Raw genomic sequence first — 18,167 nt, 5'->3', positions numbered from 1 at the left:
CTGACCAGGTAACTCACTAGAGAAGGGTCAGTTGGAGCATAATGGGAATAACCATAGAAATTAGGACAGTTTATAAAGGCTCTATCTCAAAACAAGTCTGTGGAACCTACCCATATGACACAAATGTGTAACTTTCAGCAAAAACATATCTAATGAAAAGGTGGAAGGAAAGGCAGGACGTCTGTAAGGTACAAATATAATTCATAAATACAAAACTGATTTCATTATTCTCCTAAAATCCTTGTTCCAGTTGCTCGGTTTAAACATTGCAGAAATGTGCACATGTCCAACCTTGAATAACATGGCCTCTTGGCCTAGTGGAACCATAACATGTATTAAGCATATTTAAAGCTAATGGTTTATTGGTTCAAACCAATACGAAAGACATCCAGATTTTCTTATAAAATATTGATAAACTGTCATATATGTGCAAAAGAACAATACTACAATAGCTAGCAATATATAATCATAATATATAGTAACACATGATTGAGTTTCACAATTACTGTGACAATTTCTGAAACGTTTTTTCACACATTTAGCGCACATAGGGGCATATCAACAACAACCGGCGATAATTATCGCTCAGCGCTCTTAGCGTGAGGATAAGTATCGCCGGCTAGCGTGAATTTTTATCGCTGAGATAGCGTGCTATTAGCAACGCTTATCTCAATAGCGATAAAAATCTACACGCTAACAGGCTAACGTGAGATCATCGCTGGAAACCCAGCGATAATCACACGTTACCTTGTTGATAGGGACAGGCAAACTTAGCCATGATATCCTCCTTCCATAGGATATCATGGCTAAGTCTGAAAAATACCAGACGTAAAAAAGCAGCGTTAACCGCGGTTAGCGCTGCTTTTTTTGTCTCTAACAGGGTTACCGACATTCTTGATAATAGGAGAAATGTCGCTTAGCGACATTTCTCCTATTATTTTACTCTGGAACGCCCCCTTTGCATCTCATTAGAGATGCAAGGGGAAGCGTAGAGTAAAAGGGTGCTAACATGCAAATTTGCGTGTTAGCACCCTGTTGTTGATAGGGCGCTAGTTTTATCTCTGCTTTTTTGGCTTTTAAAGCCAAAAAAGCAGAGATAAAGCCCTTGTTGATATGCCCCATAATTTGAAGGTGTCAACATTCATTGTTGTTTGTGACTTCTAATTCCTAATATTAGTGTAAGTTGAGGATCGCAGCTTATTTACAGCCTTAACAAGGATGAGAAAGATCACTGCACGACATCAGCAGAGAATCTTTCTAACAGTATGCCGGAAATGCAGTGGGCTTGTAAGTAGCTCCAATCTCAAAATTACAATCAATTTTCTAGTAAAATATTTATGCAAACAGTAACCATAAACACCAATAGCCTAGTGTTTTTTTCATATTTATATTAAATGACATATTCCATATTTTAGATGATATGAATATGTCCATGGAGGGAATTGAGTGAGATTTTAACAAATTTCACCTGATTTTGAAATATATAAGAAGATATTCTAAAAATAATAAAACACACTTCCTAAAGACACATTATGGGAAAGTGCTGACCTTTATAAACACTCATTTATAACATTTATACTAACTACAAAATAAATTTCTATCAGAAAAATATCAATTCAAACCTTTCAAAGAATGTTTGATAAGTGGCCAGCAATCCATTACAAGTACCTATTAAATGGTGTGGTGGCTTTGTTGTTAGTACTGGGACCTGGGACCCTAAAGGTCTAATTTAGATCTTGGTGGACTGGGTCCTGCCGCCACTTTTTTGACAGTTTCAACGACCGCCTACTTGGCTGTCTGCCCGCTCTAGTTAGATGTTGGTGGTTCGATGGCCGAAAGACCATTTGAGTTCTATCAGGCTAATCACGATATGACTTCCGCCAACGTAACTGTGGCGTGGAACCTCCACACCTGAGTGGGTAGATTGGAAGGGATATAAGGCAGAAATTCACCTTTTCTCACGTTCACACTTCCTTTCCATCATCAAACTGTTCTTACAAGTCCTGCTGCTTAATGATGAATAAAATCAGCACTGTTGTGGACCGAATTGACGGTAAGCTCCACTTTTACCTGTTACCTTTAGACTTCTCTGTTAACATTAGCACTGGAATCGTGGACTTTTAAATCTCTCTTACAAGCAATAGCATACTAATCTGCAATGCATATGTCTGTATTGGTGAGGATTAAGGAGCTTAAAGAAACACACCTGCATGATTCGATTGTTTGTATACATTTGGTGCAAGCTACCTTAAAAAATGAGCACTTGCACAAAAAAGATATCAATTCAAAAATCAAAAAGTCTGTGTAAGTAAGTGTGTTGAAATACTTTTCAAAAATGTTCACATTAAAAAGAAATGCATTACACATCATTGGGATAAGTGCAATGTAACATGATGCATAAATGGCTCTACACAAGGTGTAACCTTTACCTTATTAATACCTGTGAAATCAATGTGTGAAACACCAAGTTCATAGACCAACTGATAGAAATTATCACAGCAAACACTACTCCCCACTCTAATGATATTTTTCTAGACAATGTCAATCTCCATTGGGCGGATCATACAGACAACCAGATCAATCTATTCAAAACTTTCCTGGTAGATCAATCGCTGGTGCAAGAATGCCATCTACCAACCCATTCGAAAGGCTCTACCTTAGATTGGATCATCTCCAAAGAAAATGCTGTCGAAAAAATCGAGATCACCCCCTGCGACTGGTCTGATCATCACATCATTACCTTCCATATACCCCACATAAAAACAAAAACATCTTCACAATCAATAAAAACTAAGAAAATGGACCCGTGACACCAGAAGGCTCGATACAGAAACTCTTGCAGCACGATGTGAGAAAGAACTGCAACCTCCCAATAACCTGGTAGACGTCAATGACCTCACGGATCACTGCAATAATAAGATGATGAGCATAATAGAGGGCATAGCTCCATTAACCCCATGCATGTTTCGGACGACCCCCGGCCGTCATATGTCACAGTGAGCGTGTGCAGAAGATGGCCGGGAGCTGTCCGAATCCCACCCACTATTTAAATCGCCTGCACAGCACAAAAATGTGCACAGCTTGCAAGGGGTTAAAACTCAAAAGGGTCCCAGACAAAGATAAACGGATCCGTCAATGAAGAAAGACGCTCACTCAGACTCACAGAGCGGAAATGGCGACAACACCCTTCCTCACCCCATTTAATACAACTAAGACAGGCCAAAAAGGTCTACAATAAAAACATTCTAAACTCAAAAAAATACTTTTTTCGGAAAGAACTAGATAATGCAAAAAACAGACTGAGGAAACTCTTCGAACTACTGAAAGATCAATAAAATAATATGGCCAAATCTGCACCTACAGCTACAAAATCAAACATAAGCAGCGAAAAATTCTCCACCTTCTTTATAGCCAAAGCTATTTCGATGGAGGAGGAGCACAAAAAGGCAGAGGATTGCCTCGCAAGCAAAAGTAACACCCCAGCCAAACCTTAACATCAACCAGCACTGGAATTACCTAAAAATAATGCTGTATGGTCAGAATTCAAGCCTGTCATTGACACAGATATCGCAAAGATTATCTCGACCATAAAACCAAACAATCACTTTAATGATCCACTACCTGCAGTTTGTTGGTCTACAATAAACCACCTGCTCATCCCCGCATGGACAATGATCATTAACACTTCGCTATCACAAGGCTCAATATCGGTCTGCCTAAAATCGGGGCAAGTCAGCCCAATCTTAATAAACCCAACAGAGAACCCTGCAGACCTGAACAACTTCAGACCGGTAACAAACATTCCCATGCAAGCCAAAGTCCTGGAAAAATGTGTGTAAAACAACAACTGAGCAAACACATCTTTGAATTCAATTTGCTGAATAACCTCCAATCAGAATTGAAACCAAACCACAGCACTGAAACAACAATTCTACACATTGTCAACGATGCTCTACTTGCCCTAGACTGCAACGAAACCTGTCTCCTAATCCTGCTTGAACTCTCAGCAGCATTCGACATGGTAAACCATACCACAATACTAGACCGCCTGGAAAAAAGGTTGGTGTAGAGGGTACAGTCCTTAAGTGGTTTAGTTAATTCTTAGAAAACATATTGCAAAAATTCAGAGTAAACCAAACACTATCTGCTTCTTCCAGTAACTTCATTGGAGTTCCACAGGGCTTAACACTTTCCCCAGCGCTATTCAACTTGTACGTAGGACCACTCACAGAAATCTTACAGCAAGCAAACATCTCTTTCCACATGTACCCCGATGACACACAGCTTTACATCAAGATCACAAAGATAGAGGAGATCAGTATCATGAACCAGGCACTAAAGAGAACAGTCCATTGGCTAATGAGTAATCACCTCGACCTTAACCCACAGAAAACTGAATTCCTGCAGATTTTCTCCCAAAAAAGCACTACGAATATCGTGGAATGGACCAAACTAATCACTGCATTAAACTGCATTCCGAGGATAGGAGACTCAACCAAATCCCTGGGCATCATGCTGGATAAAAGCCTCACCATGCTCGCACATATCAACATGATGGCAAAAAACGCCCGCTTTCATTTAAGCTACTTCAGAAAACTGAAACCGTTCATAAATAACCTTAAAACAGCAGTCCAGGTATTAGTTATATTAAGGATCGAGTAGAATTGCACAACACTAGCAGACTTCCTAAGATTTCAACAGCACCACTAAAAGCCTGTCTCAATGCGGCCACAAGACTTAACTGGGTCCAAAAAATGTGACCACATCACCCCTCATCAGAAAACGCTCAAATGGCTGCCCTCCGAAGCATAAATACAACTACAAATGGCATCTATCGCTCACAAAGCGATACACTACAATACACCAAGGTACCTAGCCCAGAAAATCACTCTATCCGGAGGATGCCGGATTTCCCAGAGTCACAGAGATTTATTGCTGAAACCGTCACTCTTCAGCAAGAAAAGAACTTATGACCGAGCTTTCTCGGGTGCAGCAGCGGGAATTTGGAACGCTCTCCCCCTAACATTAGAAAAATCTTGTCCATCACTGCTTTAAGAAATACAGTCAAATGCTTTTTTATGAGCAAACTCCTTCCATAAATCCAGCAGACTTGACATTATCTGAGGACCCTCTTGTTCAATACACACGCTACTACACTTCGTCCACTAACATCGTTCTGGTCTTGTAAATATGATAGTCAAGCACAAATGTCTCTCTCACAAATCAACATACAATTGATGTATGACTTTGTAACATAACTGTTTCTAGTAACTTGTGGAACACTGATCTGGTCTATTGAAACTGCATGATGCTCAGGTTCTAAGGAGAAAGATATACAAATGTAAAGCACTCTGATCATGTCCACGCTATATAAAACACCAAATAAATAAAATAAATAAATGTCAGTCCCAAAATCGAATAATGCAACATATTTATCCATGAAACATTTCCCCTTGATTAGTTCAAATCCTGTATTGTATCCAATTTCAGTTTTCAAAATATGTAATAAGGTGTAATGCATATGTGTTCATATTTATCAGTAATCAAGGTGAAACAAACACACCTAAAGTAGCACATCTAAAAATACTTTTAAACATCTATGTGTGGGTGCAAGTGTTCATTATCATGATGAATTTCCAAATGACCATCACATACTATGTCAACCAGTGTATGCATTTAACAAAGTAAACATTTACAAAATATGTTGTATTTCCTGCCATCATGGTAAAGATAAATATGTACTTCACATTTTAGTCAGAAATATTTCTATCAAACAATTGTAAAGGAATATTAATGACAGTACACACTAGGGGAAAGGTGGTTTGGCAAGGCTTAAGGCAAGGGTAAACAACAAACTCTCATGGGGAAAATGGGTAGGATGTTTGTCAGTGAGTTGGGTTTGGGAGGTAGAGGGAGTGGCAGTGGCTGATTTGCATGTGTGTACTGAGGGTGCACGTGTTTGTGGGTCTGGTGTGTACATTTGGAGGGTGTTGCTTCTCAGGTGTTTGCTGTTTGGGTGAGTGTGGGCATTTGTGTGTTCTGAGTGTGCTTTCTATTGTGTATGTGTGTGTGTGTATGGGTGGCCTGTGGAGGTGCTAGGTGTGGTTGCAGTGCATGTGGATGTGGTGGTGCATGTGAGTTTTGTGGTGGCTACAGTGTCTGAGGATGTGCTGGTGGTTTCGGTGATGCATGTGTGTGGTGGTGGGTGCAATGTCTGTTGGTGTGCTGGTGGTGCATGTGGGAGTGGTGGTCGGTACAGTATATATGGGTGTGCTGTTGGTGGTGCATGGGGCGGAGGTGCTGGGTGTGGTGTTTGAGGTTGTGCTGATGGTGGGGGTGATGCATGTGTGTGTGGTGGTGGGTGCTGTGTCTGTGTTTGTGCTGGTAGTGATAGTGCATGTGGGTGTGATGGTGATGGTGAGTATGGTGTCTGTGCTGGTGGTGGTGCATGTGGGTGTGGAGGTCAGTGTGGTGTCTGTATGCTTGTGTGTGTGCCTGTGTATTTGCCATTCTCTGTTTTTGTTTTCCTTTCGGTGCATGCAAATGTGTAAGTGCTTAGGACAGGGCTAGGAGTAGAGAATTGGGATGAAGAAGTTGCGTGAGGTGGGGCACAAGGCTGGGATGGTTGGAAGCCTGCAATCAGTGTGGAGGACAAACCTTGAAAAGACCGCTGTAGGCCAGACATACCACTATGAATACCTTCCAGGTAAGCTACCATTTGTTGCCTATGGCAGCTAAGCCCCTGTATGGCATTCAGGAGTGTGGTCTGGCCTACAGCAATGCTGTGAAGGAGGTCAGTAGCCTCCTCACTCAAAGCAGCCAGGGGGACAGTGGCAAGGGGTGAGGTCCTGCAGCAAAGCAGACCCCCGTTCTATTAGGCGGCAGGGTTAGCCAAATGAGGGAGAGCAAGAGGGAGGGTGGAGATGGCTAGCTGGTTAGCAGACAAGGATGCAGGTGTAACCGGAACAGTGGAGTCCACCACCACTAGGGACTGGCCACTTTGTGAGGCCTCCAAAGAAGATGTTGTGCTGATGTCCTCCATGCCTGTCCCCTCACCCTCCGTGTCCCTCAGTGTCCGTGGTCTCACCAGTTGAGACACAGTTGCCAGCTCATTCCCCACCTATGTGACCAATTACTCCTTTGCCTGCTCCAGACGATGCTGCAAAGACACATACAATGGTTTTATTGTAGCTGTGCAAAAAGAACTGATCAAAAACTTTGAGCACAAAACATTTTCCTAGTTTCCATATTGCACTTGCTACATGGCTCCCAATATTTGGTCCTTTACATTATCATCTGATGTATGTAGGGAACATCTTCTGAAACCATTTGGTCACAGTTTTGTAATTCCCCATGATAGCTCCTATATCAGGCTTCTCTAACGAGTAGCTCGTGAGCTACTGGTAGCTCTCCCGCTACCTGTGTTGTAAATTGCAACTACGATGTGATTAAGCATTTACTAAAGACATGAATTCTCCTGCCTTACACATGTCTCTTTCGTTATGTTGACTAAAGTTTGAACTCCATTTTGTATTGTCATGTCTCCACGTGTGCAACACGAGGAGAGTCCTATCTTTGTGTTAGTTGCTCTTGCAATCTGCCTAGTAACAGTCTATAAATAGTTCCTTTGTCTGCCTGGCGCATGCCCAGACTTGACCACATCTGTTATCAGTTAGTCTTTGCTTGACCATGTTTTCGCGGGCTTAAGGAGTATGTCAGCTCCGCCCACATATTGATCTTGTATTGAAAATGTCCATAAAAGGTAACATTCTTCGCCTCATGTTGTATCCTCCCACTTATGAGCCCCTCTGTTGTGTATAAAAGGGGACCGTGTATGCAAGTTCTGTGTGCTACTCTATGCAATACTGAAGGGTATTGTATGGATTGTAGGACCACCCTTAAGGGTTAATAAACTCTGTCTTTGTACTTTGCAGTTTCCGTGCCAACTTCCTTATAGATTCCTTTACAGGAGAGCGAACCCTTGTGTCCTGCGGGCCTAGCTGGGGCCTGTATTCATCAATTGGCGCCCGTCACGTGGGGCTCATCGGCGACTCGGATGCTCGAAGGATTGGTCGCGACGAAGGTGAGGAATTTGGCCGGGGATGTGATCACTGCCAGAGGCATTTTAGTCCTGGCATCCCGAGGTTTTTCTTCCTCCCCTTCCGACCTGACCATCTGGGTGGCGCCGGTCCTCGACTGAGACCTCTTCTGTCGGTCCTGCCGTGACAGCCGTTTGGGTGAATTTTGGAGCTTGGCAGTTGGAATCTGGACTCTTGATTGGTAAGAACCGTCGTACGGTACTTGCTCCGAGTTTTTGAAGCCTGGGTTGGCTATTTGAGTTTGATTTGTGATGACCGGTCATATCTTGTATTGATTATTGTGAGAATATATGCGTTGCAACACATATAGGCAGGTAATGTGGAGATATTTCTCCGGAACTGTGTAACTTTGAACAGCACAACGTTTAAGTGCCATTTTTTTGATAATACTGCATATTCTGCATTATTTTTGAGCATGCCTGCTTTTAGCGCACTCCGTAAGTGGTGCTGCTGCTTTGGAAACCGGTTAAACCTCGAGGAATCTGCTCCAGCTCCCCCAGAGGGGACTCCTAATAGGGATATGTATGTGAAGCATGGTCTTTCCTCCATAATGTACAGCACAGTATGGAGGAAATATACCAAAAAGGATCCTGAGTTGCGTCGGCCGTTGTATGGGTCGTTTGATATGCGTAAGATTGAGTATGTGGAACAGTGTATGTGTAAACGGCGTGCTCGTCAAGACATGTTTGAATGTGTACGATTATGGGTGAAGGAAGTGCGTGAGCGAGAGAAACGTGAGAAAGCGCTGTTTGATAAAGAGCAACGAAAGAATGATCATGTGAGAGCGCAGGAAGCAAAGCGTCGGGAGGAAAGAGAACAGACGGAGAAGCAAGAAAAAGAACGCAGGTTACAAGTCTCGGGTCAATATGCTGTTCGTCAGCCACTCTATCCTGTCCTTAATAATCATGACGATGATTTTTATTTATTAGATCGTTCTCCGCCTCCTTATGTTGGCGCGTCTGCCCCGAGGCCACAAGATTCTGGATCGGGTTCGAGTAAGGTAGACACGCGGTCCATGTTATCGGCTGAGCGAATGGGTGAGCTTCGACAGTTTTCCTATCGTGCATGTAAGGGCAAGTTATCCCTTGCTGAGTTGTTGGATTCTTGGGAGTCGTGGCAGGATAGAGAAAGGTTGTATTTCTTGGGACACTTTTCTGATGAAGTGATTGCTGCCTTTCGGAAATATTCCAGTGTCTTTGAACCTGACGATGTGGTATTAGATGCTAAAGCATTGCGTAATGGTGTTTTCTCTCCCTCTAAGGCGCCGGAGGCGGTTCGGCGACTGTTTGCGTTGCGGGATGCGGCGAAAGATCTTAAAGAGAAAGCACGCCAACACCTTGAGGAGGAAAAGTGGTCGGATTCGCGTACTGGAGGCGGCCATTCATCCACCTCTCAATCAGATAAGAGCGATCTAGTGCATGCTAAACCAATGCGCGAGGCGGCGCCTTTGTATGTTCCTCCTAAAGGAACGGGGACTAGCTCGGATATTACCTCCGCCTATGCTAAGGGATATTTTGTGTATAATTGGGTTTATACTCCCTGGCACAGGGCTGACGTCATGGCCTTAAAGAATGCGTTGCCTGATCCCCGCAAGAATCCAGCGGCCTTTTACGAAGAAGTCGAGGGGGCCTTGAATTCTTGTATTATGACCTTAGCAGATATAGATTTGTTCTTTGGGCTTATTCTACCACCAGATATGTGGCGATCTGTGCGGAAGGTGGATGATGCTGCCACTTTTAAGGCTCGATGGTCTGAGCTTGAGGATGAGGATAGGGAGAGAAAGCCCGCGCAGAAACCACCTCAGATTATCTTAGATCTCCCTGCTGCTATTCTGACTAAGTTGAAGACAATCATTCCCCCTAAAAAGATTGACTGGAATATGCTAGCCTCATGCAAGCAGAAAGCCGATGAATCAGTTGCAGATTTCTTTACGCGCTTTGAGGAGACGTTTCATGATTTTAGTGGTCAGTCCCTTACGGATGATACGGGTCGGCACCTTTTTGCTGATAAATATGTGGCGAATTTATTACCGGCGATTGCAGCTCGCCTAAAAGCGAGTGAAAGTTCTTGGTCCACTGCGACCCCGACAGCCCTCCTGACTATAGCTCAGTACTATGAGCGCCAGGAGCAAGAAGCGAAGGGGCAGGAGGAGAAGAAATCGAAGGATTTAAAAACAAAGGTGATGTTAGCACAAGTATATGGTCCGCCCCGGCGGGGTGTAAATAGAGGTAGGGGAGGATTTTATGGTCCTCCCTCGGGCCGATCTGATCTAAATAGGAATCAATGTGCGTATTGTAAGCAATCGGGACACTGGGCCAGAGATTGCCCAGCGTTGCATGTCTCGCGTCAGGGACACAGTCAGGGACACAATCAGGGTGGCCCGAGAGGTAGAGGGGGCTTCTCGAATTTTAGAGGGAATTCTAATGATCACGCTCGGTTTGACCCTGCCGGGCAGCAACGAGACAGGTCTAATGTTTTCGATCGACAAAACCAGTATCAAGTGTCGGGGATTGACCGTTCTGGGTACCATGATTCTCAGCATGCATAGGAATGCGTTGGATGGGGGTTAGAATCAGTTGAGGTGCCGGTTGATCAGAAGGGTCCTTATGTATCAGCTGAGGTTTTGGGCTCTACTGATCAGTTCCTAGTGGATACAGGAGCGACTCGTAGTGCGCTGTCTAAACAATTGGTTCCGAGGGCTCCCCCATCTGGCTTAATGGTTACATCGGTAGGGTTTGATGGTACACTCTCCCGAAGCCCTCTTTCGCAGCCCCTCACATTTCAGGTCAATTCCTTTTCTGCACCCTGTCCGTTTTTGCTAGCCCCGAACACGCCGGATAATATTATGGGCCTTGATATGCTGAAGCACTTCAGAGCTACGATCCGCTGTTCTCCTGCTGGAGTGCGGGTGATATTGAATGACAATTACCCCCTGTCTGAACGGATGTGTGTGGTTACAGAAGATGCTGTGTTAGCTACCCTCCCTTGTGCTCTATGGGCCACCTCGGATACTGATGTGGGACAGATGGTGATTCCGCCTGTTCACATTAGTGTCCAGGAGGGGGCGGTGTTACCACGCCTTCCACAGTATCGTATTTCGCAGGAGGGGGAAGAGGCTCTTATACAGATTGTGCAGGATTTGATTAAGGTGGGAGTAGTGGAAGAAGTTCCCTATAATGTTTGTAATAGCCCGATTCTACCCATTCTGAAAAAGGATACGGATGCCAAAGTCTATCGGTTTATCATTGATTTGAGAGAAGTAAACAAGATCGTGATACCCCAGTACCCAGTGGTTTCAGATATCACGACGTTGCTTACTTTGGTCCCGCCTACGGCGACCACGTTTTCAGTTATTGATTTGAAAAATGCCTTCTTTTCAATTCCCATTCATCCCGATAGTCGATACCTTTTTGGTTTCACTCTAAATAATAGGTCTTACCGATTTTGTAGAATCCCTCAGGGCTACACGGAAAGCCCTAGCATTTACAGTCAAGCTTTGAAAAGACAATTGGACTCCTTTGTTCTTCCCGAGGGTGTCGCCCTCATTCAATATGTCGATGACATCTTGCTGGCGGCCGACACCCCGGAGTTGTGTGAAACGAGTACGTTGTCTTTGCTTTCCTTTCTGGCATCCCACAATCACAAAGTCTCTCGGAAAAAGTTGCAATTCTGTAGACCAAAGGTGACTTATCTGGGTCACCTTTTGTCTAAGGAGGGACGTGCACTCACACCAGATCGTGTCCAAGTGATTCTGGATACGCCGACGCCGTCCACACAGAAGGACGTGCGTGCATTTTTGGGTCTTGTTTCTTTTTGTAGGCAGTGGATATTAGGGTTTTCGCACATAGCCAAGCCATTGTTAGCCCTTTTGACAAAAGACACACCTATCCCGCTTCCTTGGACGAATGAGTGTGACACTGCCTTTCAGAACCTGCGACAGGCCCTCTGTTCGGCACCAGTGTTAGGGACTCCTGATTATACCAAGCCTTTTTCGCTGTATGTGCATGAGAAAGATGGATGTGCATTATCGGTTTTAGTGCAGATGCACGGCGACAAGCAGCGCCCTTGTGCATATTTTTCGGCTGTACTTGATCCTGTTGCCCGAGCATTGCCTGGTTGTTTTCGCTCGGTTGCGGCAACAGCTGTGTCAATACGCCAGAGCGAGGGAATTGTGTTATCTCATAAGCTGTTGGTATTAGTCCCCCATGCTGTTGATGCCCTGCTTAATCAGACAAAGACGCAGCATTTGACCAGTGCCCGTTTAACGAGATATGAGCTGACGCTTTTGGCTCCTCATATTACGTTAAGGAGGTGCGTGACGTCAAATCCTGCAACATTGTTGCCATACCCCGAGACTCGGTCTGAGGCACGAGAAGCACATGATTGTATCCTTGTGACCGAGGAACAAACAAAGGGTCGTATTGATCTCCAGGATACGCCCTTTTCAGATGTAGATGGAGAACTGTGGGTGGACGGGTCATGCCTGAAGCTACCAGACGGTACGACTTCAGCAGCGTATGCGATTACCACATTGCAAACAATAGTGGAGGCAGCACGCATACCACAGAAATCAGCTCAAGCAGCGGAACTGATAGCATTAACACGAGCATGTGAGCTCAGTACAGGATTGTGTGTGAATGTTTATACAGATAGCCGCTATGCCTTCGGAGTAGCGCACGATTTCGGCCTGCTCTGGAAGGAAAGAGGGTTCTTAACGTCACATGGAGTACAAATAATGCATGGGGAGTTAGTTCATAATCTTTTAACTGCATTGACATATCCGAAGAAAATTGCCATTGTTAAATGTAGCGCCCATAGGAAGGTAGTCGATAAAATTGGAGAAGGGAATGCGTTAGCAGACCGGGTGGCACGGGAGACTGCGATGCAGCCCGGTGCTACTGCCATGTATGTAGTGAAGTCACAAGTAGAAAGATGGCATGATGCGAAGGAAGAAGTACGAGAAATACAGAGGACCGCTTCTGACAAAGAACGGGAGCAATGGTCCAGTGAGGGAGAACTGGATGATGAAGGTTGCTGGAGAAATAAGCAGATGGATAGATGGAAATTACCCACGGCTTTTGTACAACCTATGGTTCAGATGGCACATGGGCTAGCACATGTTGGAGCTTCCGCAATTGTAAAATTGCTTACCCAAGTCTGGGAGCATCCAGAGATTGCTAGCACGGCAAAGAGGGTGGTGCAGACCTGTATGATTTGCCTGCGGTACAACCCAGGAAAGGGTACTCGGACCCCAGCAGGAGGGTTCGTAACACCTACTGCACCCTTTGAGGTTTTGCAGATGGATTACATCCAGCTCGAGCGTTGTAACAATTTGAAGTATGTTCTAGTAGTGGTGTGTGCCTTTAGCAAATGGGTTGAGGCATACCCTACGAAGGACAATACTGCAATGACTACCGCTAAGATGCTGTTGAAGGAGTTCTTCCCTCGATATGGCGTTTGTAGACTTCTGTGGAGTGATAACGGACCCCACTTTATAGCGGATGTTATAAAGTATGTTTTGAAGGGTCTAGGCATCACCCAGAGGTTCCACGCGGTATTCCACCCTCAATCTGCAGGACTAGTCGAGAAGTATAATGGTACACTGAAGCTCAAGATCGCTAAAATTCAAGCTTCGACGTCTTTGACTTGGCCAGATGCTTTACCGCTGGCGTTGTTGTCAATTAGGTCGGTACCGCACTCTCGAATCGGTCTTACACCGTACGAGATTGTCTTTGGACGTCCAATGAATATTTGGGGTCCACCAAAACCTAAGACTGTGTATGATGTACCTTGTGTAATGATGAATGATTATCTGGCACAGCTAACGGATAACTTGGTTTCCATTCATCAACAGGTCCGGGAGGCGCTCCCCGATCGGTCCACCGGCGAAGGACATAGTCTCCGGCCTGGAGACTATGTCATGCTGAAAATCTTTGACAGGACGAACAGCCTGGAGCCGAGATGAGTTGGCCCTGAGCAAGTCTTACTGGCAACAAGGACGGCTGTGCGAGTTTCCAACAGGAAGAATTGGATCCATTCCCTGCACTGCCGCAAAGTACCGCCCGGATTGGTGGAGCCTGCTGTATTGACCGATCAACGAGAGATTCTGACCACAGAGAAAGGCCGTGCTGTGGAATCGAACGACGCTGAGGAGCTCTTTCCGGACCACGCGGCTCCTGGAGGAAGGCGATATCATCTGAGGCCAAGAAAGTGAATCCTTCAGTATCGGGACATGTTGTCAGAACGGCCCTTGGGTTAGTGAAACGGAGAGCCAATGAGGCAAGGGGGGGAGATCAGCCCTGCATTAGTGTAGCGACACCCGTCTTGGCCCGTTGGTGAAGAAATCGACCGCTGCCCAAGGGGAAGAGTTCTGACAAACCTTTTAGTTTCAGGAAGATATTGATTGTCTATTTTGACATGGAGAAAAGGAAGATCCTTTGTGCAACAGGTTTTATGCTCACAGTAGCTATTGTTGGGATAACCACATGGTTTGTGGAGGATGTGACTCCTGCTCGAGAGTTGCTTGTGTTGACCACTCCAGTGCCTGCGGAACACTACTTCTATACCCTTCCGTATCAAGAATTGAAGCATCGTCAGTCTTATTTGAATAACACTTTCATCCAGATGTTGCATCATACCCACGTTGCCACAAATGCTACGAACTGTTGGATATGTGGGATGATGCCAGCTCATCAGAAGAAAGGAGGAACGCCATTTATACCTCTTCCTTTCTCTCATAATGGCTCTTGTAGAGCATGGTACACTTTGCTTTTTGCCACTCGGAAACCCACAGTGGGACGATTACTCTTCAGACTCAATAAAGAATGTCATCAGGATAAAGACGGATATCCGCAAGCGAATGGGACAATCTGGGAATGGGAAGAGTATCGACCAGACAATGAATCGATTCCATATGTTTTCACGAACACCAGAGACACTGTGGGAAAAGACAAATTTGTGATTCAAGTGGCACAAGCTCAAGCGGACCTGTGTGTCCAAAGTGTGGGTTATATTCCTGTTGGTGTTAGCGATTGTATTACCATATTAAACATCGATGGGTTGAATAACAGTACCTTCTTAGCATCCCATAATACGTACTTTGTATGCGGAAATAAAGGTTATTACCGTTTGCCAGCCGGTTGGTCCGGAGTATGTTATGTATCATTTTTGTTGCCTCCTGTATTTCTGGCACCTGCATCCTATCATAAGGATTTAAAGTTGTTAAATAATGTGACTGTAAATAGGTATAAACGTACTCTATCAATTGATGACGTGGACCAGACTGACACCAGTTTGCAGCAGTATATTGACTTCAATTTAGGATTGTTTTTCTTCGTTGGAGCTGCCCTAAATAGTAGGAAAGTTCGAAGATTAACAAGAGTGGTAGAGGCTGTGACAAACCAAACCGCTGCTGCTCTTGGGAATCTTACGGAAGAATTACAGATTACCAGAATTGTTGCATTACAGAATCGTATGGTGTTAGATGTTATGTTAGCTGATCGAGGTGGAGCTTGTAAAATTATCGGAAGTAGTTGCTGTGTGTTTATTCCTGACCACACACCGTCAGTCTATAATGCAATTAACAGGTTGCATAAAATTGCAGCTGAAATCCATACGGAAAACGGCACTTGGTCCTTTTCTGGATGGTTCTGGGCATTGATCACTGCTTGGGGTTGGAAGGTTTTAACTGGTCTCTGTATAATTATAGCAGTTCTGTTTTCTTGTTGCATCTGTGTTCAATGTGGTCCCTTGCTCTGTTCCTTATGTGTATCATTCTGTATCCCAGATAAGAAAGCTATTGCCAATGTCACTTATCAGAAACGTTTAGCTAAGGAAGTAGAAGAGATGATGATAATTGATATATACGATGATTATCCTAACAAACCGGATGTCTTCAGTAAATGCTGAAAGGGTCGTCTGTTGTAAATTGCAACTACGATGTGATTAAGCATTTACTAAAGACATGAATTCTCCTGCCTTACACATGTCTCTTTCGTTATGTTGACTAAAGTTTGGACTCCATTTTGTATTGTCATGTCTCCACATGTGCAACACGAGGAGAGTCCTATCTTTGTGTTAGTTGCTCTTGCAATCTGCCTAGTAACAGTCTATAAATAGTTCCTTTGTCTGCCTGGCGCATGCCCAGACTTGACCACATCTGTTATCAGTTAGTCTTTGCTTGACCATGTTTTCGCGGGCTTAAGGAGTATGTCAGCTCCGCCCACATATTGATCTTGTATTGAAAATGTCCATAAAAGGTAACATTCTTCGCCTCATGTTGTATCCTCCCACTTATGAGCCCCTCTGTTGTGTATAAAAGGGGACCGTGTACGCAAGTTCTGTGTGCTACTCTATGCAATACTGAAGGGTATTGTATGGATTGTAGGACCACCCTTAAGGGTTAATAAACTCTGTCTTTGTACTTTGCAGTTTCCGTGCCAACTTCCTTATAGATTCCTTTACAGGAGAGCGAACCCTTGTGTCCTGCGGGCCTAGCTGGGGCCTGTATTCATCACCTGGAAGTAGCTCTCCTGTATGAAGCCAATTCCTACTAAATTAGAAGCTATTGCTTGGCTGAAATAATTTATGTAAACAAAATTAAGAGTGAGTATTTCAGATTAAAATATGTTTATTTTCAGAACTGATTAACTTATATTTTACGAAAAATGGCTAAATGTTCAAAATATATTTCAATTTTTTATTTGAGGGATACATCATGTGGCATCGAGGAGACCTTTTACAAATGTTATTACCTTGGTAATACAGGCACTGTGGCTATGGCCTACCCATGTAGAAGCATTTCATACTGAAAACGCCTTTTTACATTACTGCTGGCAAACATTCCTGATGCACTGAGGAGATCTCTGGTAGTAAACTGCTCAAAACCTTGTATATCAGACCCCCAAGGATTTTGCGATTTGCAAAAAGATCGCGAAATTAGCACTTTTGTAAAAATGCAGCGATTTTTACAAAAGTGCCGCAAAATATGTAAAAATAAAAACTGCCTTTCACCGTCCCTTTATTGGCTCTATGCGGCCACTGGGCCAGTGAAGAGAGGGTGAGCAACAGGCCAGCAGGCAGCAGAGGTGTTACATGCCTCTGCTGCCTGCCTTTGAAACACACCTACCCCCCTCCTGAGCAATAGCCTGCAGGCCGCCTCACACGTTTTTATGCCCCCTGTGGACTAATGCCTAACCTCCCATATGTCTCCTAATTGTTTTTTTACCTACCCTCAACCTTCTGTGCTGCCACGCTCCCCCACCCCTCCACCCCTGCTGCCCTGCACGCATAGGGTGTCTGATGCCAAAAAGAGCAGGTTTTCTTATTGTAATCTGCTCTCCTTGACATCAGACACTCTCTGATTCCAGGTGCTGTGCTGCTGGAGACTCTGCAAAGTTACAGACTGTGACATGGCACAGTCTCCAGCGGTGACAGAGCACAAATCTTGTTTTTTTTTGTGGCAGGCACATTCTTTGCCCACCACAAAAATACCGCAAATATTTAGGTTTCGGGCCGCAAATGTTGCTTTTTATTTGCCATGAAATTTGCTACCCAAAGCTGCAACATCCTGGGGGGGGTCTGGTATCTGGTGGCCAGTATTACAATGCTAATAATATTAGTAACTCTCAATGAGTTCCATTTAACATAAGTAGCTCTCATTATAGAAAAGGTTGGAGACCCCTCTCCTACATCGTATATGATCTTGTCTCTAACCATATTAATTTATCTAAAGGAACTGTTAAACACCTCTGAAATGGTTAGCCTTTGTTCACCAGAATATCAAACTCATGTCACCAATAAGGATATACACCAAAAAAAACTTTGGACACTGTGGGTACAAGGAAAAAACATTGCATTAATGACATACATAAAAATTAAATTAGGAATCAATGTGTGTCAACAAATACTGCAATGTTGTACCAAAATTTGTAGAAATGGAAAGCCTGTCTCCTTTGTTTGGCCATTTCACAATAGTAATACTTACCTCAAGTAGCTCAAGTATATCACAAATGTACAACATATTATATATTTTCAGTACTGAAGTAGCTTATCAATGTATCATACACT

Source organism: Triturus cristatus, chromosome 2_2 (assembly GCF_964204655.1).
Source record: "Triturus cristatus chromosome 2_2, aTriCri1.1, whole genome shotgun sequence".
Taxonomy (NCBI): Eukaryota; Metazoa; Chordata; class Amphibia; order Caudata; family Salamandridae; genus Triturus; species Triturus cristatus.
Note: the sequence above shows the minus strand (reverse complement) of the source record.